The sequence below is a fragment of the Giraffa tippelskirchi genome, chromosome 4 (genome assembly GCF_054371585.1).
Source record: "Giraffa tippelskirchi isolate mGirTip1 chromosome 4, T2T-mGirTip1v1.2.pri, whole genome shotgun sequence".
In the NCBI taxonomy this organism is placed as follows: Eukaryota; Metazoa; Chordata; class Mammalia; order Artiodactyla; family Giraffidae; genus Giraffa; species Giraffa tippelskirchi.
The window spans coordinates 159,461,007-159,486,167 of NC_137278.1; the positions used below are offsets into that span (position 1 = coordinate 159,461,007).

At 40.1% G+C, this 25,161-nt stretch overlaps 1 long non-coding RNA gene across 1 annotated transcript; it reads right to left on the minus strand.

Annotated features, from left to right (window-relative positions):
- Nucleotides 1-15,309: 15,309 nt before the first annotated feature.
- LOC145546961 (uncharacterized) lies at nucleotides 15,310-24,959 on the minus strand. Its single transcript, XR_014083419.1, has 4 exons — nucleotides 24,074-24,959; nucleotides 23,709-23,967; nucleotides 15,877-16,081; nucleotides 15,310-15,526 (listed from the first exon to the last, which is right to left on the minus strand). It is a non-coding gene; the product is annotated as an uncharacterized LOC145546961 (long non-coding RNA).
- Between the last annotated feature and the right edge of the window lie 202 nt (nucleotides 24,960-25,161).

The following is a 25,161-nucleotide window of genomic DNA, read 5'->3' on the forward strand; positions in this document are numbered from 1 at the left end:
CCAACTGACTCTTAAGAGTCTTCTCCACAGTTCAAAAGCATCAATTCTTTGGCACTCAGTTTTCTTTATAGTCCAACTCTCACATCCATACATGACTACTGGAAAAACCATAGCCTTGACTAGAAAGACCTTTGTTGGCAAAGTAATGTCTCTGCTTTTTAATATGCTGTCTAGATTGGTCATAACTTTCCTTCCAAGGAGTAAGCAACTTTTAATTTCATGGCTGCAGTCACCATCTGCAGTGATTCTGGAGCCCAAAAAATAAAGTCTGACATTGTTTCCACTGTTTCCCCATCTATTTCCCAGGAAGTGATGGGACCAGATGCCATGATCTTTGTTTTCTGAATGTTGAGCTTTAAGCCAACTTTTTCACTCTCCTCTTTCACTTTCATCAAGAGGCTCTTTAGTTCTTCTTCATTTTCTGCCATAAGGGTGGTGTCATCTGCATATCTGAGGTGATTGATATTTCTCCCGGCAGTCTTGATTCCAGCTTGTGCTTCCTCCAGCCCAGCGTTTCTCATGATGTACTCTGCATATAAGTTAAATAAGCAGGGTGACAATATACAGCCTTGACATACTCCTTTTCCTATTTGGAACCTGTCTGTTGTTCCATGTCCAGTTCTAACTGTTGCTTCCTGACCTGCATACAGATTTCTCAAGAGGCAGGTCAGGTGGTCTGATATTGCCATCTCTTGAAGAATTTTCCACAGTTTATTGTGATCCACACAGTCAAAGGCTTTGGCATAGTCAATAAAGCAGAAATAGATGTTTTTCTAGAACTCTCTTGCTTTTTGATGATCCAGCAGATGTTGGCAATTTGATCTCTGGTTCCTCTGCCTTTTCTAAATCCAGCTTGACCATCTGGAAGTTCATGGTTCACGTATTGCTGAATCTTGGCTTGGAGAATTTTGAGCATTACTTTGCTAGCATGTGAGATGAGTGCAATTGTGCAGTAGTTTGAGCATTCTTTGGCATTGCCTTTCTTTGGGATTGGAATGTAAACTGACCTTTTCCAGTCCTGTGGCCACTGCTGAGGTTTCCAAATTAGCTGGCATATTGACTGCAGCACTTTCACAGCATCATCTTTCAGGATTTGAAATAGCTCAACTGGAATTCCATCACCTCCACTAGCTTTGTTCATAGTGATGCTTCCTAAGGCCCTCTTGACTTCATATTCCAGGATGTCTGGCTCTAGGTGAGTGATCACACCATTGTGATTATCTGGGTCATGAAGATCTTTTTTGTACAGTTCTTCTCTGTATTCTTGCCACCTCTTCTTAACATCTTCTGCTTCTGTTTGGTCCATACCATTTCTGTCCTTTATCGAGCCCATCTTTGCATGAAATGTTCCCTTGGTATCTCTGATTTCCTTGAAGAGATCTCTAGTCCTTCCCATTCTGTTGTTTTCCTCTATTTCTTTGCATTGATCACTGAGGAAGGCTTTCTTATCTCTCCTTGCTATTCTTTGGAACTCTGCTGGGTTCACTATTAACGTTGTACATTCTGTAGGCTTAGATGAATATATAATGACATACAGCCATCATTATAACATCATAGAGTATTTTCATTGCCCTAAAATTCTCTGTGCTCTGCTTTTTTCTATGCTCTCCCCAATCTCCATTCCTAGCACCACTGATCTTTCTACTGTGCCCATAGTTTTGGTTTTTCCAAAATCTCAGATAGCCTTTTCAGGTTAGCTTCTTTCACTTACCAATATCCATGTAAGTCTTCTCCATGTCTTTTCATGGCTTGATAGCTCATTCCTTTTTAATACTGAATAGTATTTCATTGGCTGGGTATACAACAGCCTATTTATCCCATTTATCTTGGTTGCTTCCAAATTTTGGCAATTATAAATAAAACTGCTATTAACATCCGTGTACAAGTTTTTGTGTGAACATAAGCCTTCAAGTTTGTGCAAATACGAAGTAATCTTCCCAATTGCTGGACTGTATAGAGTATGCTTAAGTTTTTATGAAACCACCAAACTGTCTCCCAAAGTGGCTGCACCATTTGACATTTGTACCAGCAATATATGAAAATGCCTGTCCATCTATATACTTATCAGTATTTGGTATTGTCAGTGTTCCAGATTTTGGCCATTCTAATAGGTCTGTAGCAGTATCTCACTGTTTGTTTGTTTTAAATTTTGGCCATACACTCTGCAGCATGTGTGATCTTAGTTCCCCAACTAGGGATCAATCTTGCGTCCCCTGCATTGGAAATCAAGCTTAACCACTGGACTGCTAGAAAAGTCCCATCTCACTGTTATTTTAATTTACATTTGCCTGATGACATATGATGTAGAGCATCTTTTATGTATTTATTTGCTGTCTCTATATCTTCTTTGGTGAAGTGTCTGTTAAGATCTTTGATTCATTTTTTAATCAGGTTGTTTTCTTATTGTTGAGTTTTAAGAGCTCTTTGTACATTTGGGGTAACACTTCTTTATCAAATGTATCTTTTGCAATGTTTTCTCTTGTTGTGTGGCTTGTTTCTCATTCTCTCGACATTGTCTATCACAGAGCAGATTTCTTAAATTTTAATGAAGTCAGATTTGTCAATTCTTTCTTTCATGGATCATGTCTTTGATGTTGTATCTAAAAAGGCATCACTAAACCCAAAGTAATGTAGGTTTTTTCTTATATTGAGTTAATTTTGGCCAAGGGTGTAAGGTCTGTATCTTGATTCTTTTTTTTTTTTTTGGCATATGAATATGTTGTTTCAGCACATTTGTTGAAGAATCTATCTTTGTTCCATTTTGTTGTTTTTTTTTTCTTTGTCAAAGATCAGTTGACTAAATTTGTTTGGGGGTACTCTATTCTGTCGTGTTGATAAACTGTTAGTTTATTCTTCCACCAAAACTACCCTGTCTTGATTACTATAACTTTATAGTAAGTCTTAAAGTCACCTATTGTCAGTCCCCTAACTTTTTTCTACTTCTTGTGTTGGCTATTTTAGGTTTTCCAATCCATCTTCCTGCCTCCTCCAATTTTATTTATCATCTTGCTCCTATAAAATATTTTCCCTTAGCTCTATGCTCTTGAGCAAAGTAAATTATCTCACAAATTCTCTTCTCCATAATTAAAGCACTTGTATTAGAAAAAATCATCAAAAAACTAAAAAATTTTGATATACCTTGATTCCCAAATCATTCTTTTATCAGATCACCTCTCTGTTTAACCTTTCTTGGTTTCCTTTTTGTCTACATTGTAAACTGCAATATTTTTTAACTTAAGAAAATGTTTTTTTAAATTGTGCCCCAACTAACCTTTAGAGCCTCCTGTCCTTTTGTTTTAATCATGATTTATTCCATGAATGTTGGTTGGTGCTAGGCTACATTCAGTGTTCTTCCTAGTTCCATAATTTTTCTCTTTAAGCCATGTAATTTTTCCCACAGAGAGTTCCAGGAGACTACTACAAATAAAAGAGTATAATCTGGGACAATAAAATAAAATGCTTAACATATTTTAAGAGATAAAGGAAAAAGAAAAATCAATAGTGAATAAAGAATTTTATGAAGTATAAAAAAATATTTGAAAAGGAATCAAATGTGTTTCCATAATGAAAAACTAGATGGCAGACTAAAGCATGAATTAAATATAGCTATAAAGAGAATCAGTGAACAGGAAGATTGATTTGGAGTAATCATTCAGAGTGCAAAACAGAGAGGTGAATAAGTAGAAAATTTTAAAGAACATTTAAAGATATGAAAGCAAGAATATTCAAAGAAATATGGATTGAAGTTTTTTCTTTAAAAATGTAAAGATTAAAGTGATTAAAGAAACATTGACTAGAAAGCTCTTGCAGAAAATAAAAATAAATCTACTACTATCTAGATTCTTGTAAAATTGTAGAAAAATAAGAGGCAACTAGAAAATATCATATGGAAAAAGACAAAAGTATAGATTGCCTTCATAACATTTTCAAATTGACAATCTAAAATTCTATATTCCATTAACTTGCCATACCAGAATAAGAGTGAAATATAAATGTATTCTTTATCTTTAAGGAATTTATATGCTACTAGAAAAGAGGTGATTAGCTGTCTAATATCATCTAAATGAGGGGTCAAGCAAACTCTGTAGATATTTTAAATACTGTATGAATCTTTTAAACATATTTTTTTTTTATCACATAGAGTCTCTGTTGCATACTCTTTATTGTTTTACATCCATTTAAAAATATCAAAACCATTCTTAGTTGGCTCATGTGCTATGTAAAATTGGGCTCTAAGCAGATTTATCTTGAGTCATATTTTCTGATCCTGATCTAAATTCTCAACTTGTTATTTAATGACCTCTACTTTCTTTGCAAGCCTTTTTCTTCTTTTTTTTTAGAACCAAAAAAAAATTTCAACCCTATATTGGATTTTCTTTGTACCTTTGGCAAAAATCAGTTGTACCTAAGGTTGTGGATCCAGGCTTTCTTTTACATTGAGATACTGCCCTGGTGGCTCAGATGGTAAAGTGTCTGCCTACAATGTGGGAGACCCGTGTTCAATCCCTGGGTCAGGAAGATCTCCTGGAGAAGGAAATGACAACCCACTCCAGTACTCTTGCCTGGAAAATCCCATGGACGGAGGAGCCTGGTGGGCTACAGCCCATGGGGTCGCAAAGAGTGGTACACGACTGAGTGACTTCACTTTCACTTTCACAGAGACATTATACTCTGATATATTTAACAGAATAGATTATATTTACTACAAACAGTAGCAAAAGAATATATATTGTCTTTCTTTTCTGTCCCAAGTGCTATGGGTTGACCTAGGCAGGGTGCAATTTTTGACCAGTTGGATTCAGAAAAATGTGCCTCTTTAACACAGTTGTGATTTAAAAGTGAAGCAGTCAACTGCAGGCTTTATTGGTTCATATTTATCTTTGGAATTGTGATTATTCATACCAAGACTACAACAATTCATAGGATTCTCATCATACGTGTGAACAGCTCACTTGAATATTTGCATTTTATGAATACCCTGAGCAGGTCAAGCACTGGCCATATTACAGGGGTTATGAAGATGAATATAATAGTCACCTACTTGGAGGACCTCAGAATCTACAAAGAAGAGAATCTAGGTGAATTAATTTAAATTCATGATCATTAGTTTCAAGTGATTGTCTATTAAAAAGACATTGCAGGCAAAGTCTAGAGGTTAATCTTGGATACTTACTATAAGTCATTTAAAGAACAAAGCCAAGAACAAAGCCTCTGCCATACAAAAAAAAAAAATCTAGTTATTTCATGATTTTGTTTTCTTTGGGTTATAATTTATTACTTACACACAAATTTTAAAATGTATCTATTTCCAGGTGGCTCTAGTGGTAAAGAACCCACCTATCAATGCAGGTGATATAAAAGATGCAGGTTTGATACCTAGGTCAGAAAGATCCCCTGGAGGAGGGCATGGCAACCCACTCCAGTATTCTTGCTTGGAGAATCCCATGGACAGAGGAGACTGGCAGGCTACAGTCCATGGGGTTGCAAAGAGTTGGACCTGACTGAAACAACTTAGCAGTCACACACAGTCATTTGTTGAGATACATTTTGTCCTCTTGGTATCAACCACTAAGCTAAGAGAATATTTAGATTAAAGACTATTTTAAAGCTTTCTTTCTTTCTGCAGAAATTGTGGCTGTCTACAGTATGTGTGTGTGTTTGTGTGTAACGGTAGAGAGCTAGGGGAATGTATATTGCTGTTGGTAGAGAAACGGGAAGATCTCCTTCAAAACACAAAGAAGTGGCTTTGCTTTCTTGATTTTTTAAAAACCAAAAATCCCTTTGACTTCTGCTCCCAATCATCAATTACATCACTCAATCAACCAGCGCCACCCTAGCGCCATTACCTCCCAGCTCCCCACATAGCTAGTTCTACACAATATGACTCTAGCCATCCCAATGCTGAGGCCACAGTATTAACAGAATGTATCAAGTTGCTTGTGATGCTTCATTCACAGTAATCAGGAAAAGAAGTCAAGTAGACACATTTATCATGGTGACCTCACAGTCTGTAGGTGAGGTGCTCCAAAGGGAGAAGATACCTTTGATTAAGTTAAGACAAACTATAACAGATGAGAGTTCTGCTCAAGTCCAATAAATCACCAGAGCCTTCCCAGGCTAGCAGGGATAGGAATCATTGGTAAATTAAAACTTGCTGCAATGGCTATGCTAATGCCTTTAGTGTGGGCTCTGCCTGGACAACTCTGCAAAGGAAAGCTGGAAAAGGAAGTCTAAATAGTCTTGAGAGGATCTCTGTGATTGATGACTATAAAATGTATTACCCAGTGGACTTTTTCAGGGCTATACTTTAATAAACCTTTGTCCCTTTTAAGTGTGGGATGTGGTGAAAGGTCGCCGGGCTCAATTTTAGCAATCAAACTGGCAGGCTGAAATAGAAGTGGTGTTGGGACCATGTGTGTATGTGGATCAGTCTCTCCTCTGAGGGTCTGAGAGTCAGAAGGTGTCATTGGAAATAAGAAAGCGTGAGTCTTTTTGTTTTGGATGTCTCTGTGCCTATAAATTTTTGAACTTTTTTCCCTGGGATTCTGAGGCCATGAATAAAATATGAGTATGTTCTATTTCTTTTTTTCCTTAATGAGAGATTGCCTTGGATGGTAGGCCAGTCCCTGCACAGAGAAAGCCACACGCTGGATTTATTAACTCTTAGGAAACGTTTGTTCGATGCTGAGTAATGAGGAGGTTTGCCAGGGTGGCAAGATAAAAGGCTTCCCCACTTTGTGTTTATCCTCTGGGTAATGAAAAAACAAATTGGTGATTTTGTATTTTTCCTGTTGGAAGTTTGTAAGGTCACCGGAGGAAAACAGAGAAGGTTAACTGGCATGAACATTTGCCTGTAAGCATGGTGTCAGGAAAGAAAGGTCACAAATGGATGAAATACCCCAAACCACAACCAGTGCCACTGCAAATGTAGAGCCCTAGGACAAGAAATTTCATTCAATGAAAGCAGAATCTTGGGAATAGCACTGACTGGTATGCAAGGAATCCTTCATTTTCAGCATGCATGCACTGAAAAAAAAAAAAACAAAACAACCCTTTTGTAAACCAATAGGATAATATCTCCCTTTCAAAAGTTTTTCACTTTTTGCCACTTTCCATTATCTCCCACTCTGTTGGCATTTTTCTCTTCCTGCCTTTGTGTCCTGCTCCTCTACTCCTTTTGCTTTTATCTCTCTCACTGAAGAGAAAAGCTACATGCTGACGGTCAAAGGGAGGAGAAGCTGGTAAAACTGAAGCTGATAATCTACACAGAGTTCAGGACATTCAGACCTGCCTTAAGCTTCATCTGATAACTTTTCTTAACATGGAGCAAGATAAGTCCTTTGTTTCCTTTGTGAGACTCATGAGGAACCAGAGAAATGCGATTGCTGGCATGTTTGCAGAGAATCTCAGTTGAATATTTTGCTGCAAAATTACATCTGTCATTCCCTTTGGATGAATAGACCAGTTTGGCTAAGGATTCTGTTGAGTTAGAAGGCAAAGTCCGTGGTCATTTCTTACCAGCTACTTTATTTCAGCCCTTTAGGGATCCCTAGTCTGTTTCATGACAATATAGATGAGGTGAAAATGGGAAGAAGAAAACTCTTCTGGCTGACTGTTCCCCAGAATATGAAATAATCCCAGTCCTTGATGGGGACCTGTCACCAGAATAGGAAAACTGAAGGAAGAATGAGAGAAAGAAAGTAAGACAATGGAAGATGGAAGAGGGAAAGACTGGCAGGAGGAATGGAAAGATGAGAGGAATAAAGGCCAGTCTTCAAAAATTAGGAAAATAACAGAAAAGAGGAAGTAACTAGGAAAAACTGAACTAGAAAGTAAAGTTGGTATAAGCTAGGGTAGATGAAGGTCTTGGGAAGTAAGTTGGTTCAGAAAACAATAATGTTGGATTTCAGTTACCCCATTAGTTTCTTTTGTCCTTCCCAAGTAGAAAATTGCAGGATTCTGACTGGAAAAATAACACCTCTTCATTCTCCATAGGAAGGACAAGAAGACCGGGAGGTGCTCAGAGGAAAAGGTCTGTGCATATGTTAACTCTCAGCTTTAAAGCTTTGAAGAAAATGATAGGGTCACAGAATCATCAGTTAAAGAGGACCATTGATATCTATCTAATCTAACCTGATCATTTTGCAGATGAGAAAGGCAAGGTCCAGATTATGCGGAGAGCTTATCCCACAAGGAGATCGTTGGTTTTAGTGATGCTGTTGGGAGCTGAACCCAAATTTTCTGCCTCCAGGTCACGTGACTTCAATGACTGCTGTTAGAGCTGACTATTTATGTCTCATTGTTGGTGCCTGGTCCATGAGAGAGCCCTGGGCTCCTGCCAGCTGCTCACCCCTCACGGCCCTGACACTAGAAACAATAGGGGATGGTAAGGTTTCCACGCAGGGGAAGGATATAATGAAACTGGGTTGGCAGAGAATCATTCTAGCAGCTGAGTGTGGTGAGCAGGTGGGAGAAAGAAATCACATGGTAAAGCCCTGATAAAGTACCTGTGCAACCTTGAACCAACCTGTTAATCCCTGAACTCAATTTTCTCACATATAAAATAATGGCATTGGATGGTCCCACACACCTGTGACGTTTTATGATTCTGAACCACCCCTTCCTGCAGTCATGGCAGTTAGGGTAACCCTAATGTTACAACAGCTGACAGGCTGTGCCACGCCTGTCATTTATTTCCCTTGATGTTGGTCACCCAGGCCCTGAGGTAAATTGGCCACTCCACAAACAAATCCCTGAGAAATGGCAACTCTAGTGACTTGCCAGAGGCTATGCCATGCCATCCAAATGAGGGAAAGACAGGCACACACAAATATCTGTTTAATTCTCCTGTGATTAACAAGTATTACCCATAGTAATAGCCGTAAAATACAAAGAATTTACACAGCAAGAGACTCCACCAGTTTTCCCAACCAGCTAATAGGAATAGAATTCTAGGGGTTCTGACTGAAATGGCTCAGTATCTAACTGAGGGTAAAGAAATAACAGTCAGCTAATTCTGTCACTGGTAACATGGTCATCATGAAGAAAACCCAACTCCTCGATTGTTTCAAACCAGTTACTCTCTTATTTTACATTTTAAAAGTTGTCATTTCAAAGAAAAGGCTGTCTCCTGTCAGAATTTACCCTTTAGAATCAGGTTGATAATAGTCCATTAAATGGAGAAAGAGGTCATTAATAAGAGTTCTGAAAAAATAGTAAGCTCTTGTCATGTAAAGGTGGAAATTTTTTCCAAAAGAGAAAAATGTTACAGAAAGGATATTGTTCTAATAGTTTCAAAAATCTTGTGTGGGTTGCTCATAAAACATTCTCTGAGGTTTGGGAAAAATTAAAGTTACAAGTGCTAGATTAACAAACAGCTTTGGGATATTTGATAAACATGGGAAACTAAAATAGAATTTATTATTGTACAATCAAACTTTACACCCACAACAAGTAGGAGGAGCAAAAATGATGTCCGGGGCAATGGATTTGTCTGGAGGAAGTGCAAGGTAAGCCTTGAATGTCCACCCACGCAGAAATAAAATGGTGTGTGAGTCTAACTCACTGAGCAGACTGAAGAAAGACCTGGGATTAAGAGGAGGCATCTCATTCTTCACTGGATTTTTTTTTCCTTGAAAGGAATTCACAGGTCAAATAAAAGAATGAGCCACTGCCTAACTTCTGTTGTTGTTTAGTCTCTACGTTGTGTCCAACTCTGAGACCCCATTGACTGTAGCCTGCCAGGTTCCTCTGTCCATGGGATTTCCAAGGCAAGAATACTGGAGTGGGTTGCCATTTCCTCCTTCAAGGGATCTTCCCTACTCAGGGATTGAACTCATGTCTCCTGAATTGGCAGGTGGATTCTTTATCACTGAGCCACCAAGGCTTTTATTTTCATAGTAACAATTTATAACAGGTTTTCATTTATCTTAATTGAGAAGACTTTTTTTTTTTAATAAATTTATTTATTTTAGTTGGGGGCTAATTACTTTACAATATTGTAATAGTTTTTGCCATACATTGACATGAATCAGCCATGGGTTTACATGTGTTCCCCTTCCTGGACCCCCCACCCACCTCCCTCCCCATCCCATCCCTCTGGGTCATCCCATTGCCCCAGCCCTGAGCCCTTGTCTCATGCATCGAACATGGAATGGTGTTCTGTTTCACATATGATAATATACATGTTTCAATGCTATTCTCCCAGAACGTCCCACCCTCACCTTCTCCCTCAGAGTACATAAAATTGTTCTATGCATCTGTGTCTCTTATTCTGTCTCGCATATAGGGTTATCGTTACCATCTTTCAAATTCCATATATATGCATTAGTATACTGTATTGTTGTTTTTCTTTCTGGCTTACTTCACTCTGTATAATGGGCTCCAGTTTCATCCATCTCAGTAGAACCGATTCAAATGTATTTTTTTAACGGCTGAGTAATATTCCATTGTGTATATGTACCACAGCTTCTTTATCCATTCGTCTGCTGATGGACATCTAGGTTGCTTCCATGTCCTGGCTATTGAGAAGACTTTTGTTTGATTTCCTGGTTTAGAGATTTTTCTTGGGTGCTATGCAGTGATATTCAGATGAGTCTAAAAATCCCAGTAAATGTCAATAGTATGGGCACCAACTTTGTTAAGAATAGCAGCCTGAGATGGGAAATGAAAGAACAGAGTTAATTCTCCTAAAGAAACATCATAGGGCTTCTATATGCCAGGCACTGTCCTATAAACATATAGATCTCTGACTTCTCAGAAGTTTCCTTTGAATATTGTATTGAATGACTGTTATCTAACAAATGCTTTCAATCATAACTTATTGGAAGTCAAATATTGGATTAATAAAAAGAAAAGACCCTGATGCTGGGAAGAAGGCAGGAGAAGGGGACAACAGAGGATGAGATGGCTGGATGGCATCACTGACTCGATCACATGAGTTTGGGCAAGCTCCAGGAGTTAGTGATGGACAGGGAAGCCTGGCGTGCTGCAGTCCATGGGGTTGCAAAGAGTCAGACACAACTAAGCAACTGAATTGAACTGAACAGAAAAAGAAGCACTGCCACTGTCAGTTCTAATATCTGATAGTCTTATAACTATAGATAAATTGATATACTTCTCAGCACAATTTTAAAAAATATCTCATGTTTGTAAAATTTTAAATGAAGGTAATACCAACAATACCCTTTTGTCACCTCTCTCTCCTTGCTTCTTCATTTCCCCAATTTTTTAAGATGTAGAATATAAAAGTAATATAAAAGTACTTCTACTTTTGTATTATCAAGGGTGATAGCATTTACATTTTGTTCCCCAATTATAATGGAACCTTTATTGCTTTACCTAAATGCTGAAAGCATTTAAAAGCATTTCCATTACTATGACTGTGTAAATGTATTTTACTGCAGAGCCAATGTGTACTCATATTCCATCTCTTTATGTATCTCTCTGCCACTTAAAAATACAATGTTTTCAGAACCAAGGTCAAAAGATTTCTTTATTCCTACACTTCATTAAAGCCTAATTTGTTTTATTTGGGGAACATAATATTCTTGTTTGTTTTCTGAGCTTTTGATCATCTCTTATCCTGGGGGCGGGGGCGGAAATGTTAGTGATGTAGTTCAGCTCTTAATCATTGCAACTAGTCTTTGAGATCCATTCCTTTCTACCTAAAGCCATGCTTATTGTATGGCAATAACTTTTTCTTCTATAATTAGCTTTTTCTGTCCTATTTTACAGCTGTCATCTTATCACGATTATCCCTGGACTCTTGGTTTAGCTCCTCTATCTCGTATATCCAACATCTTCATTTTCTTGTTCTTAATCTTTGTTTTGCCGAGTACATCCTTAAAGAAGACTTTGAAATAAGGAGATAAACTTGAAGAGTTCTCATGTGTCTGAAAATGACTTGATTTTGCTCACATCTGATTACTAGTTTGATTAGTTGTAGAATTCTAGAATCAATATAATATTCTATGAATTTTGAAGGTTCTATTTCATTGTTTTCTAGCATTTATAACTGATGATGACCTACTTTTTATTCTTTTGTAGGTTATCTTTATTTCTCTTTGGTAACTTTTGGGAAATCTGTTTTTGGTGTTCAGAAATAATAGAAATTATGCAATGTTTTTTTGCTGTGGATTTTTTTGGCACTTGAAACACTATTTTGAAGGAAAACTTCATCTTCTTTGCTGGAATTTTTTTTCATTTTCTTTTATTAAAATTTTCTTATTTATATAATCTACTTAGAGAGAAATGCACAAGTCATAATAATACACAATTATTTTTTATGAGCTGAAAACATCCTTGTAACTAGCACTAAGAATGAGAAATGGAAGGATTCCAGCAACCCAGGAGCCTTCCTTATGCCCTCTTCTAATCATTCTGCCAACATAACCACTATCCTAATGTCCAATGCAAGTTTCATTCTGCCTGTTTTACCTTTTATATAAATATGCTTAACATATTACTTCTTTCCTAATTTCCTTCTATGCAACTTTTCCATTCTTTCTCTGGAACTGCTAGTAATCAGGTTTTAGACTTTTTGGGTTGATACTTTGTATCTATTAGGTGTTCTCTTATATTTTCCATCTTTTTGCTCTTAGTAGTGAAACATATTCTTAGCTTATCTTCTAATATTTTACTTTTGGGTCACTTTTTTTCCTCTGTTACTTTTTCATATTATGTAGGCTATTGATGTAAATCTGGGTTGGTGTCACAGTAGGCCCTCAAATATAGTGACTTAAATAATATAGAACGCTATTTAAATAATATAGTGATTTAAATAATTTGGAACTTTATTTCAGGCACATGTAGCTGACATGTGCAAGATAGATGGAAAGGCTGTACTACCTGAAGACTTTCAGGAATCCAAGCTCCCTCTATCACGTCACTCTGGATGTACACATGCATTAAAATATTAAATTTGCACATATCAATTTGAAAAAAAGACCTTATTCTCCTTCAAGATACTGACATCCTTTTGTCTTCTATTAGGTTTTTAGAGAACTATTACGCTAAGGGAAATCTTTAGAGGTTTGAGGGTACATGGGCTGCCGTCTATGGGGTCGCACAGAGTCGGACACGACTGAAGCGACGCAGCAGCAGCAGCAGCAGCAGTTTGGTTCTTGACTTCCCAGGTGGCGCTAGTTGTAAAGAATCGCCTGCCAATGTAGGAGAAGTGGGTTCAGTCTCTGGGTCAGGAAGATCCCCTGGAGGAGGAAATGACAACCCACTCCAATATTTTTGCCTGGAGAATCCCATGGACAGAGGAGGCTGGCAGGCTACCGTCCATAAGGTCTCAAAGAGTTGGACACGACTGAGCGGCTGAACACACACACATATTTTGGTTCTTACCTTCTGTTCTTATATATATATTTTTTGTATCTCATAATATTTACATGGTATGCTTTACGAGTTTTTCCCCCTTGGAGTCATGTTATTTTATTTTCTGAATTGACTGTGAATTTTTCCACTTATTTTGTGCTGTTCTTGTTTCTTGTTTGATTTTAAGGAAGTTGAAGAGAGAAAGTGCAGTAAGATGATCATAAGCACCATGTGCCCACCATCTTGAAACATTTTTTCTGGAAGGAATATCTGTAGGACATACTCAAGCCTTGAGAAATGATGTGATTCATATTAGACCCACTGGGTAAACATTATCACCATAAAAGAACCTAGATATGTCCAACAGTTTTACTGAAATATAGCAGGGTAACAGGGCAAAGCTATATTCTTTTCATGTGTAGTTGAAAGAAAAAAAAAAAAATTATATCCTAATATTTTTGAAATGTAGATCTTCTTTTTTGCCCTGAAAACAAAATTTTAAGAAAAATATTTGATCTGCTTGATTACCTGTAAGTTTAGCATAGATTCCAATTAGGCATAAACTTGATGTGAATCATCAATGTTGTGCTATTATGAAAAGCTCCCATTATTCTGGGTCATGTTAAGTAAGTATGAGGCAGAAGAAATCAGAATCAATACTTCTTCTAGTAGTCTTTGTCAGACCTTTATAAAAAAGTATCTAGTTTTGTTCATAAATATTTATATGCATCTTTTATCGATCCCAGGCTCTGTGCTGGGCATTGATGATGTAATGGGGAAAAGCTTTATTCTGCCACCTCCATGCTTTGAAGTTACCTGTACTGTGAGAGTCCCAATCACCAGAAGCACTTTTCTCAAAATTTCCCAGGGGAAATTGGGCCAGCCTCACTTAAGGGCCTGGGTATAATAAGGACCTGGTGGTGGATGATTCCCAAAATTATATTGGAGTGTTTTAACAAAGAAGAAGGAAAATGAGCTGGATAGGAAAAATAAGCAAACAGCAACAAAACGAAACAACTCTCCCACACACGTACATGTGTACATATATATGTCCTCACTGTCGTTTACACACTCTTTAAAGTCAGTGTTTGCTGAGCTTCATACCTTAAGATGATGAATTGAGTGAAGAGCATTCCTAAACTTACTAATTTATACTCTGTGATCAGTAATGCTCTTGCCATCATGCTCCACAAACTTGTTTTGCTTCCATCCAACACACTTTACAGTGAAAGCCAAGGCAGAACGAAACTAACTTCTTGGCTGTGGGTCACCCAATAAAATGTGTTCCCGTATATGCTCTGGACTGGCAACACCTCTTGGCAAGAAAATAATGGAACTAGCTTTCTGCACCATGAGGGAGAAGAGCCATGTGTAGCTTATGTCTGGAATAAAAAACCCAGTGTACAACTTTCAAACAACAGATTGTCCCCAGCAGTAGTGAGCCATGGGCAGTGACAAATGAAGCCTTCCCAGGCTGTCCTCTGTACTTCAGCTGAGTCTTGAACTGAGCAGAGGCCCACGCTGAGAGTGGTTGGGGCACTGTGCCCAGTTAATCCTTAGCGCTCATGCCAAGACTGCCAACAAAAGGTCTCATTGTCACGTCACAGTGGGGCTATGGTACCAATGCGCTAGGACCTGGATGGGTGCTACCAACTCATTGACTGAATGCTGTCTCCTACTCCCTTCCCCAAATGGAAATCAATGGTTGGCACTTAGCATTCATGAGCAGTCTGACAGCACCATTCTCAATGTGCTCATGCTCGTGAGGAAATGGATAAGCTAAAAGCGGCCTTCACTTCCAAACCTCCAAGGGACTGCACACATCATTGAGAAAAATTGATTTAGCAAAATCATGACTGGCCCTGTCTGCCTTTTTAATTGCATGCTGAGTTTGGTGATGCTGTGTCTGATTTTCCTCATGCATAACAAAAATAAAAGAAGGAATAGAAAGGAAAAACATGGAAATCAAGAGTCCCTGAAATTTCCTTTTAAATTTTCAGTCTCAGCACTTACTGTGCTGGCTCTTTCTCTTTATTCCTTGCTAAAAATGATCTCACTTTCAGTGTTGGAGGTTATTCTCTTGAACCATTTCAGACAGTTTTCTGTTATTACTTTAATTCTCAGTAAGCTGTTGGCAATTGCTATCAAATTGCTTCATGGATCAATTCTTCCCTCATAGCCCATTAAATTTTGCTTTCTTGTCCTGAGTAAGAAGTCACAAACACATTTGGTTACATTTGGTCAGTGGGCCATAAGCCCTTAACTCCTCTTTAGAACTCACTGTAATAGACTCCCATTAGAATTTCTGAATGCCCTATATTTATGGGGCTTTACATATTCAGCACCTTATCTTGCTATCATGGAAAGGGCTGTTGAGATTCAATGTTGTTTGCTTGGATATGTAATCAGGAAGGAGTGTGAGTATACCGGATGTAGTTATTGGCTAAATCCCAATTTGCAAAAATGGCCACAGATTAGCCCTTTCACTTTATCAAGGCTACTTGGCAATGTGACTTGGCAATTCCTTTTGCCAGTCAGTGTCTCTTTCCCCACCTCGCAAATGGGAGCTGGTCCTGTGACTTGCTTTGATCAACAGCATGTGGCAGGAGTCATCATGTGTTTGTTCCAGACTGTACTTCAAGAGGCTGTGCATGCTTCTGCTTCCTCTCCCGGAAGCCTGCCTCCCCCAGGGGAGCAAGCCCAGAAGAGCTTGCTGGAAGATATGAAGCCACTGGGAGGAGAGCCACGGAGTTCCGACCTGCAATAAACCAGACCTCAAGTGACTCCAGACATGGCCCAAATGACAGACCACCCAGCTAAATTAATGGTTATTGTTTTAAGCCCTTGACCTTGTAGTTTATTATGCTATAAAAATAAATTGATAAAATCTTTATCTTCGTGGATTTAGTGGTCCTTGCCATTTGTAGCCTGTAAATACCACCTTCTAGCTTCAGTCCTAAACTAAGAAATCCTTGCTGTATGCATAATGATGATAAGGATCTATGACGATAACATTTATATCTATGATGGTATCAGCCCTCTGCTAAAAGACTATGAACAGTTGGCTACCTTTTGAATAATGTTTAAGCCTATCAACCTAACATTTAAGGCCCTTCACGATTTGGTTTTAGCTTACCCTTTCAGCCTTGTATCTAACTCTGTTCAAAAACATGTGCTTTTTTGTCTGGACTATCAAGATAACTCTAATAAATCCCCCAAATTTCAATGCTTCCCCACCTCCTTCCCTTTCCTTGTTCCATTTCCACCACATGGAATGCCCTTCTCCTCTTCTCTGTGCTAAAAAATTCTACATAACCATCAAGGTCCTTTACAAATGTTACCTCTTCTGTGGTGCTTTTCCAAAACATCCCTATCAGAAATGATCATTTATTCTTCCCTTGGAATACTGAAAGGCCTTGGCTTCTAGCCCTTAGGTGTCACCAAAGAGTTTGGGGTTCTTATTGCTTTAACCCCTGTGTTGCCCTGGTACAAGACATCACCTCTACCATTGGCATCATTGAAACTACTGCATGCTCATCTGAAGCCAGACTCTCACATATTATTAACAGCTCATTTAGTGCTCTTAATTACCCTATCTTGTAAGTTCTATTGCTTTCAGTTCACATGTGATCAGAGTGATGCTCAAAAACCTAAGGAATTGGTGCCTGTGTTTGTGTGCATGTTTAGTCGCTCAGTCATGTCCAATTCTTTGCGACCCTTTGGACTGTAGCCTGCCAGGCTCCTCTGTCCATGGCATTTCCCAGCCAAGAATACTGGAGTGGGTTTCCATTTCCTCCTCCAGGGGATCTTCCTGACCCAGAGATTGAACCCCTGTCTCCTGTGTCTCCTGCATTGCAGGTGAATTCTTTACCTGCTGAGCTATCAGGGATGCCCAAGTAATTGACTCAAGGTACAGCAACTTCTTGGGTGGCAAGTGGAATATAAAGCCCGAGCTTTCACTCTGTCCCTTAGGTCTCCCTCACAGCCCTTTGTGCAGGGATGCACAGCAGTTGCTAAGTCAACTGGAGAGAGTATAGCCAGAGCTTTGACCACATGTATTGACCAAAATGAACCTCTGTATGGAGTTTGAGAGTAAATGTAGGGAAGAAATTGCTGAAAAGAGTCAATGCAGGTAGCTGGTCAGTAATACTGGGCTCTATCAAAACTTATTTCTTCAACTTCCTTTGGCTAACCTAGAATGTTCTGAAATGTTTTATGAGTAATTATTGCCAAACCATGGCTCACCTCTAGAGACAGTTAATAAGTTTCCTGTTGTTTGCTGCTAGGTGGGAACTAATAACTTCCCCACCTCCACCCCTTCTGGTCATAATGAGTTTCTGTTTGTGGAGTCTAGCTTGTCTGTAAGGTGGCTATGTGACACCCATGAGGCTGGCCCTGAAAGTGAAAGTGAAAGTTCCTCAGTCGTGTCCAACTCTTTGTTACTCCATGGACTATACAGTCCATGGAATTCTCCAGGCCAGAATACTGGAGTGGGTAGCCTTTCCCTTCTCCAGCGGATCTTCCCAACCCAGGGATCAGACCCATGTCTCCCACATTGCAGGTGGATTCTTTACCAGCTGAGCCACAAAGGAAGCCCAAGAATATTGGAGTGGGTAGCCTATCCCTTCTCCAGGGGATCTTTCCAACCCAGGAATCGTAACAGGATCTCCTGCATTGTAGGCAGATTTTTTACCAACTGAGCTATCAGGGAAACCCAGTGGATCAGGTTTCAATATAGCAGCTGCCTTTTGGTCCAAGTACTAGAAGCATGTCAACAGCTGAGATGCAAGATAGGAGGTGGAAAGTTTGGCTTTGTCACTGTGGAGGTACAGGCAAGCCTCTTTCCTTTTACAAGGATTTTACTGGGGCTTAATTTGTTAGTGTGGATAGGCACAGATTATTCTCTCACACGCATTAGAAAAGTGGGACAATTTCCCTATACTTGTGAGTGATTTCTTCTTAAAACAGTTTAAAAAAAATAAAGAAACTCAAAAGGCATTATGTTTGGGACTTCCCTGATGGTCCAGTGGCTAAACTCCACACTCCCAATGCAGGGGGCCTGGGTTCAATCCCCGGTCGGGGAACTAGATCCCACAAGCCACAATTACGAGTTCACAAACTGCAATGAAGATCGAAAACCCCGAGTGACCTGGTAAAGCTGAATATATAAATAAATCATCATTTTTTAAAGCATCCTGTTTTGGTTATGGAAAGGTGTTCTTGTAGACAGAAGCATTTGGATTCTTACTTTAAATGGCAGGAACGATGAAGCTGACTTCATGTCCTGCAGCCTAGCCATGGCCTTGGGCACAAAGACCAGTTTGGGAAACTTTGATTGGGTCAGAAGGTGGCATCTGCTTGACAGGGGGAGCCACACCTGGGGTCCTGCACTTGGAGAAGTTTGTCCTTGAACCTGGGTTCTATGGGAGGCAGGCTTCCTGACTAAACCTGTGCTCCCATCAAGTAGTTTCCTGGGTCTCAGTCTGAAATGGTCGTCCCCCATCCCAGTACCTTGGGTGTGGCTGCCTCAGAACACAGCCAATGAACCTTGAAGACTGCGGCTGGATTCCACGTCACATGAGGAAACAGCCGCTCTCTGCAGAAGGCTCTGGCTGTGTGTGGATTTTGTTACCATGCAAGCAGTGCCTAATTTGCAAGATGGCGATCTGTGCCAAGTTCCCTCCTTGGCTCCTGAAAAGTCTCGACCGCAGTGGAGCTGCAGCCGGCTGGTGCCAGAACTGATCTCAGTTCCATTTGATACAGCAAATATCTGTAGACACGAGGAAGGCCTGGCAGCATGCTCGGCCCTGTGGGGGAACTGACTTGGTGTCTAGTCTCCAAAATCTCTTCCAGGCTATGATATAAATACATGGCTTGGAGAGAAAATACAGACAGAGCTTGTAGTACAAACTGCTTCTTGTTGTGTTTTCCATGCTCCTACTCCATTGGGTTTTATTTGCTTCCTCATTCATGAAGTCACTTTCTCATATTCTCCAAACAGCAGTGACAATAGCTGAGCCATGTTTCTTTAGCGTCTTCTTGCCAATTACTGTGCTTCACTCTGAATAACCTGCCATTTTCAAAAAGCCGTTGTTGGAGGTTCACGATCGGACTCTTGCACATAATCAGTGTGCAGAAAATGCTTACTGAGTGGAAGCATTGCTCAGCAATCTAGGACAGATAGCCAAGTGGCTGGACTGTCTGTTCTTTAATATCAATATGCCTGAGTTGGAAGTGTGGCCCTGCCACTACCTGCGGTGACACTATGGGCAAATGTCTTTGTCTCTCCAAGTCTCTTAGTGTCTTTGTCTGTCAAATTGGGATAATAATAACCATACCTAAAGTGAGGGTTGTTATAGGGCTGAAGCACTTAATAAACATTATTATTATTGGTATTATTATGATGATGATGATGATGATTTCTTTTCCAAGCATTCCACAAAGTGTTTAATCTGCATTTTTTCACTAAATGTTCATAATGTACACTTTGAAATAGTGTGTGTGTATATATATATATATATCCCAATTGAAAATCAAGACTCTTGAGAGATAATAAACTTATCCAGGGCCAGAGATCGATTCTCTCAATCCCCTGCAGCCACAGAAGGTGAAGGTGTGAGAAAAGAAAGGTTCTTTATGAACTTAAAAAAAAAATTTTTTTAACACAATGTAAAGTTTGTGGGGGGCTTATTATTCCAGAACTGATGGTTATTCTACACAGCTCTGTTGGTTAATAAGTCTGGCTGCCCTTGAAGCAAGATAATTCAGTTCAGAGCTAAGTTTTCTCTGAAATCTTCTGGCAGAATGCTGCCATTATTTCCCATCAAATAGAACACTTGGGCTTTCATTTCCTCTAGTGGAACCTTTTCTTTTTCAGGCCACTTTTTATACCAAGAATGTGCAGCCAGGTTATCATTTGGCATCTCTTCAACAGCTTCAGGTCCAATCCAAATTTGTGTCTTCAGGAAAGAAAACTACCAATGAACATTGCAGAGAGATCCAGACATACATTCATTCACCATGACTCTTGGGACCAATAGGGTCTTTAGCAGGGTGGATGGAGCTTGAGTTTCTGCATAATAATATTTCTTCAGCACTCAAATCTGGAATTTGGTCCCTCCTGGTCAGTATGACCTTGGACTTCTCTGCAATTGCTTCTTTTCCTATAAAACAGATTGATGGCAGCTCCCAAAAGCAAGGTCTTCCAAGAACTACTAGTTGTTCATTGACCTTCTGTGGGTGATACAATGCTTGCCCTTGGGGAACTCCCATGTAGGCTGGGACTCCTGGAAGCAGCATCTCTCAGTGATAGCAGCTGTTGGTTTCCTGTACTCATGGCCATGGACCATTCTCCTGGCAACTGCACTAACCTCCAAACCTCTCAGGTTCTCTGGGGTCTGAGAGCCCACCGTGAGCATCATCCCGAAGGCAGCCTCCAGTTGGGCCTCTGCAGGGCCCTCTACTGGCAGCAGTGAGGAACAAACTCTCGGAGAACCACCTCAGCCTTCAGAATTGCTCAAGTAGTAACCATCGCTACTACTAATGATAATAAATTTATATTAACAATAGCTAGTAATACCATTGTTACACACTTCCTGCATGCAAGCACTGTATTAATATATTTTATCTTCATCACAATTTGTTTGAGGTAAATACCCCAATACTCATTTAAGACATGAGGAAATTAAGGACCAGAGAAGCTGAAGGACTTACTCCTTGGTAAGTCTGACACTTGGTAGGTGTCAGAGTCACCATTTTGAACTCAAATTTGTCTGACTTAACAGCTTTTACTTGTGGCCTCAAAATTCCATTTGTCAAGTGACAGGTACCATTCTGAGAGCTTTATACAATGTTGCTTCACATGAGGAACGTGTGGGGACTTCCCTGGTTGCCCAGTGGTTAACGCTCTGCCTTCCAGTACGGAGGGTGCAGGTTCCATCCGTGGTGCTTCATGGCCAAAAAACCAAAGCATAAAGCAGAAACAATATAGTAACAAATTCAATAACGACTTTAAAAATGGACCATATCAAATAAATCTTTAAAAAGAAATGATGTGCGGACAGTGGGTGCTGCACCAGCCACCCATCCTTCCGAGATGGCCCAAGGATCCATCAAGCTCAGATGAGGCCCTCAGGATTCTGGGGAGGCATCCCTGCCCCCTGGAAGCAGAGTCACATCAGGACACTGCTCACTCAGTCGTGTCTGACTCTTTGCAACCCCATGGACTGTACCTTGCCAGGTTCCTCTCTCCATGGAATTTTCCATGCAAGAATACTGGACTGGGTTGCCATTTTCTACTCCAGGAGATCTTCCCGACCCAAGGATTGAACCTACATCTCTGCGTCTCCTGTATCGGCAGGTGGATTCTTTACCATTAGTGCCACCTGGGAATAGACTAAAGTATATTTATACAGTAGAGTATTACACAGCAGTTAAAATTAATGACTCACAGCTACAAGATTCGGAGAAGGCAATGGCAACCACTCCAGTACTCTTGCCTGGGAAATCCCATGGATGGAGGAGCCTGGTAGGCTGCGATCCATGGGATCGCTAAGAGTAGGACACGACTGAGCGTCTTCACTTTCACTTTTCACTTTCATGCATTGGAAAAGGAAATGGCAACCCACTCCAGTGTTCTTGCCTGGAGAATCCCAGGAACAGGGGAGTCTAGTGGGCTGCCATCTATGGGGTCGCACAGAGTCGGACACAACTGAAGCAACTTAGCAGCAGCAGCAGCAGTTACAAGGTTAAATATCAAAACAAAATACACCAAAAGAAACAAGTTGCAGAAGACAAAAAGAGTGTGATACTCTTTGTATACGTTATGAAATTTGTAAGCAATATATTGTTTACATACATACATTCTATGTTCTAAAATGTAGATGGGAAAGATTGGAACTTCCAAACAAAAATTATTTCTGGATAGAAGAGAGGTAAATGGGTTTAGGGAGGACACCAGGTTGATTCAACTATAACTGTAATGTTTTGCACGTGAGCTCAGTTGTGTCCGACTCTTTGCAACCCGGTGGACTCTAGCCCACCAGACTTCTCTGCCCATGGCACTTTTCAGGTAAGAATACTGGAGTGGGTTACCATTTGCTCCTCCAGGGGATCTTCCCAACCCAGGGATCAAACCTGAATCTCCTGTATCTCCTGCATTGTAGGCAACTCTTTACCACTGCACCACCTAGGACACTGGCCACAGCTGAAATTCATCACATCTCTATCCTCTCCACCACCCCCTCTTGCTCCCACCTCTACAAAGCAAATCTCTAAGACATGCAAACCAGATTCCCAATTTTGGCTGATCTATGTTCCCTGATAATCAGTGGTAATGAATGCATCATACATGAAATAAAGTGATTTGTGGGTCTCCCAGAAAGCAAGCTGAAGTCAAGTTTAATAACTAGCATAAAACTGCAACTTTGATTATCCATGAGTGTAGTATTCATGGCAAATGTTTAATCCCACATGAGGTTACATATGCGAAAGGGCTTTGAATGGTGTAAAATATTCTGCAAACGCCAAGTATGATTATTCTTGCCAATGCCACATTCACACTCCCAGCAGGTATGTGCTGAGGGAATATACTTGCTGGAGCCAAGCATATTGAGAATGTCGAGAGTGTGACACAAGGGTCTAGTGATGTCAGGGTAAGAGCCCTCATATAATAGTCAGGAAACCTGGATCTGAACTCTGACCCTGCCATTAACAAGCTGGGGAAACTTTGACAAGTCATTGGCCTTCTCTGATCTTCAATTCAGTAATAATTCAATAGCAATAATAATGACATTCATAAAACAGCAATTGCAACTATTATCATTTAAAGTCCTGTACTTGTCTAAGAGCTTTGCATACAACAATTTGTTTGGTTCTCATGACAGTCTGCTGTACTGTTAACATCCCATTTTACAGATGTATAAACAGAGTCTCAGAGATGTTAAATGACTTAAACTGGCCTCATATCAAGTACAGAAACATATTTGGAGCTAAGCCAAATTCCATTTTGCTATTCATTGCAAAATCAACTGATTGGGAGGTTATTTATGCTCTGTTTCTATTTCACTAATAGGAAAATTAGCTATGGTTAGATTTAGAATTTGTTAGAACTCCAGAGGGAATATATAGACTCCTAATAAATGAAACAGGCAAGTGATTGATTATGACATTTGCCTCATATGTGAGCTATGCCTGCTCTCTCTTTGGAAAATACCTTTCAGACTGAGGGTATTGCTCCCACAAGAGGCTACCTTGCGAGAAAATGGAATATTGTACTTAACTCCTCGTATCGCAACTATTGATTGAGCCTTCTCTCTTGCTGCTTCTGGGCTGTGAATTTTTTTTTATGGAAAGTGCTAGAACTTGTCTACATCCCCAGCACCTACCTCAGTGCTTGTCACATGGTAGATGAATGTTCAATGGCAGGATGAATAGACATGTTTGCAGGATGAAAGTGGAAGTGTTAGTTGCTCAGTCATGTCTGACTCTTTGCAACCCCATGGACTGTAGCTTGCCAGACTCCTCTGTTCATGGAATTCTCCAGGCAAGAATACTTCATTGGGTCACCATTCCCTTCTCCAGGAGATCTTCCCGACCCAGAGATCAAACCTGGGTCTCCTGTGTTGCAGGCAGATTCTTTACCATCTGAGTACCAGCGAAAGTATACATGAATGAATGTCTGACTCCTTGCTCTTGTGGTTCATGTTCTTTTCTAGAAAACCTGACTTTTTACTAGAGCAAAATGACTAACCTTGTCCTTTGTCACTTGAAGTCTGAGAAACCTAGTTCAGAAGCTCAGGTATTGGGTCAACCTTGGCCCTCCTGTTTCTCTGCTGTTGTAAGTCTCTGTCTGACTTATAAAAACAGTGTACCTTTGTTGTTCGTGAGTACCTAGAACCCATTTTATCTTCTTTCAGCAACACCTACTCCCTCCTCTGGTTTTATACAACTGATTGGGCTGACACTGCTTCCTTCCCTCCTCTCCTTCCTTAGTGAGCCCAGGGTCCAGGTATGAACAACTAAGCCCCCTGGTAGCTCAGTGGTAAAGAATCTGCCTTCAATGTAGGAGCTGCAGGAGATGAGGGTTCAATTCCTGGGTCAGGAATATACCCTGAAGGAGGGCATGGCAACCCACTCCAGTATTCTTGCCTGGAGAGTCCCATGGACAGAGGAGTCCATGGTGTCACAAAGAGTCAGACATGACTGAAGCAGCTTAACACACAGTACACATTTTCAGGTCAGAGTAATTGCTTGGCTTTAAAAAGAGCACATCACTTGTGATGCTCCAGTCAATCACAGGACTTCTGTTGAGCCAATAAGGAAAAAGCACCTCTTTCCACTAGTGACACTAGGCTAGTTCACCCAAGCCTATAGCTGCTGGTGGCCATCTTGCTGCTAGCAAGAGAATAGCCTGTGTGAGAATGAAGCCAAATTAGGAAGACTTGTGTTAAGAGATGAAGAAAGAGGTATTCTTGATGACACAACGTATGCACTATTTAAGAATTTATCTGTGCTTAGAATCAATTCTGCTAGTATGTGAGTCCAAACAACCTGAAAGTCTGGAGCAGAGGAAGGTTTACTACAGGGCCAGGCAAGGAGATGAAGTGCCTCATGGCCTAAAAAACCTCAAGCTCCCAGAAGAGTTACAGCAAAGCAACTTTAAAGGTCAGATGAGGCAGGCAAGAGTTGGGTCACAGGGTATGTGATCAGATTAAGCACAATTCTCTGATTGACTGATAGTGAGGGAACAGGGCAGTGTCACAGGGGTTAACTTCATCAGTCCTTGGGGCCATGTGCTCAAGGTCATCAAGTAGTTAACTTATTCCGTTTGGTGTGGTG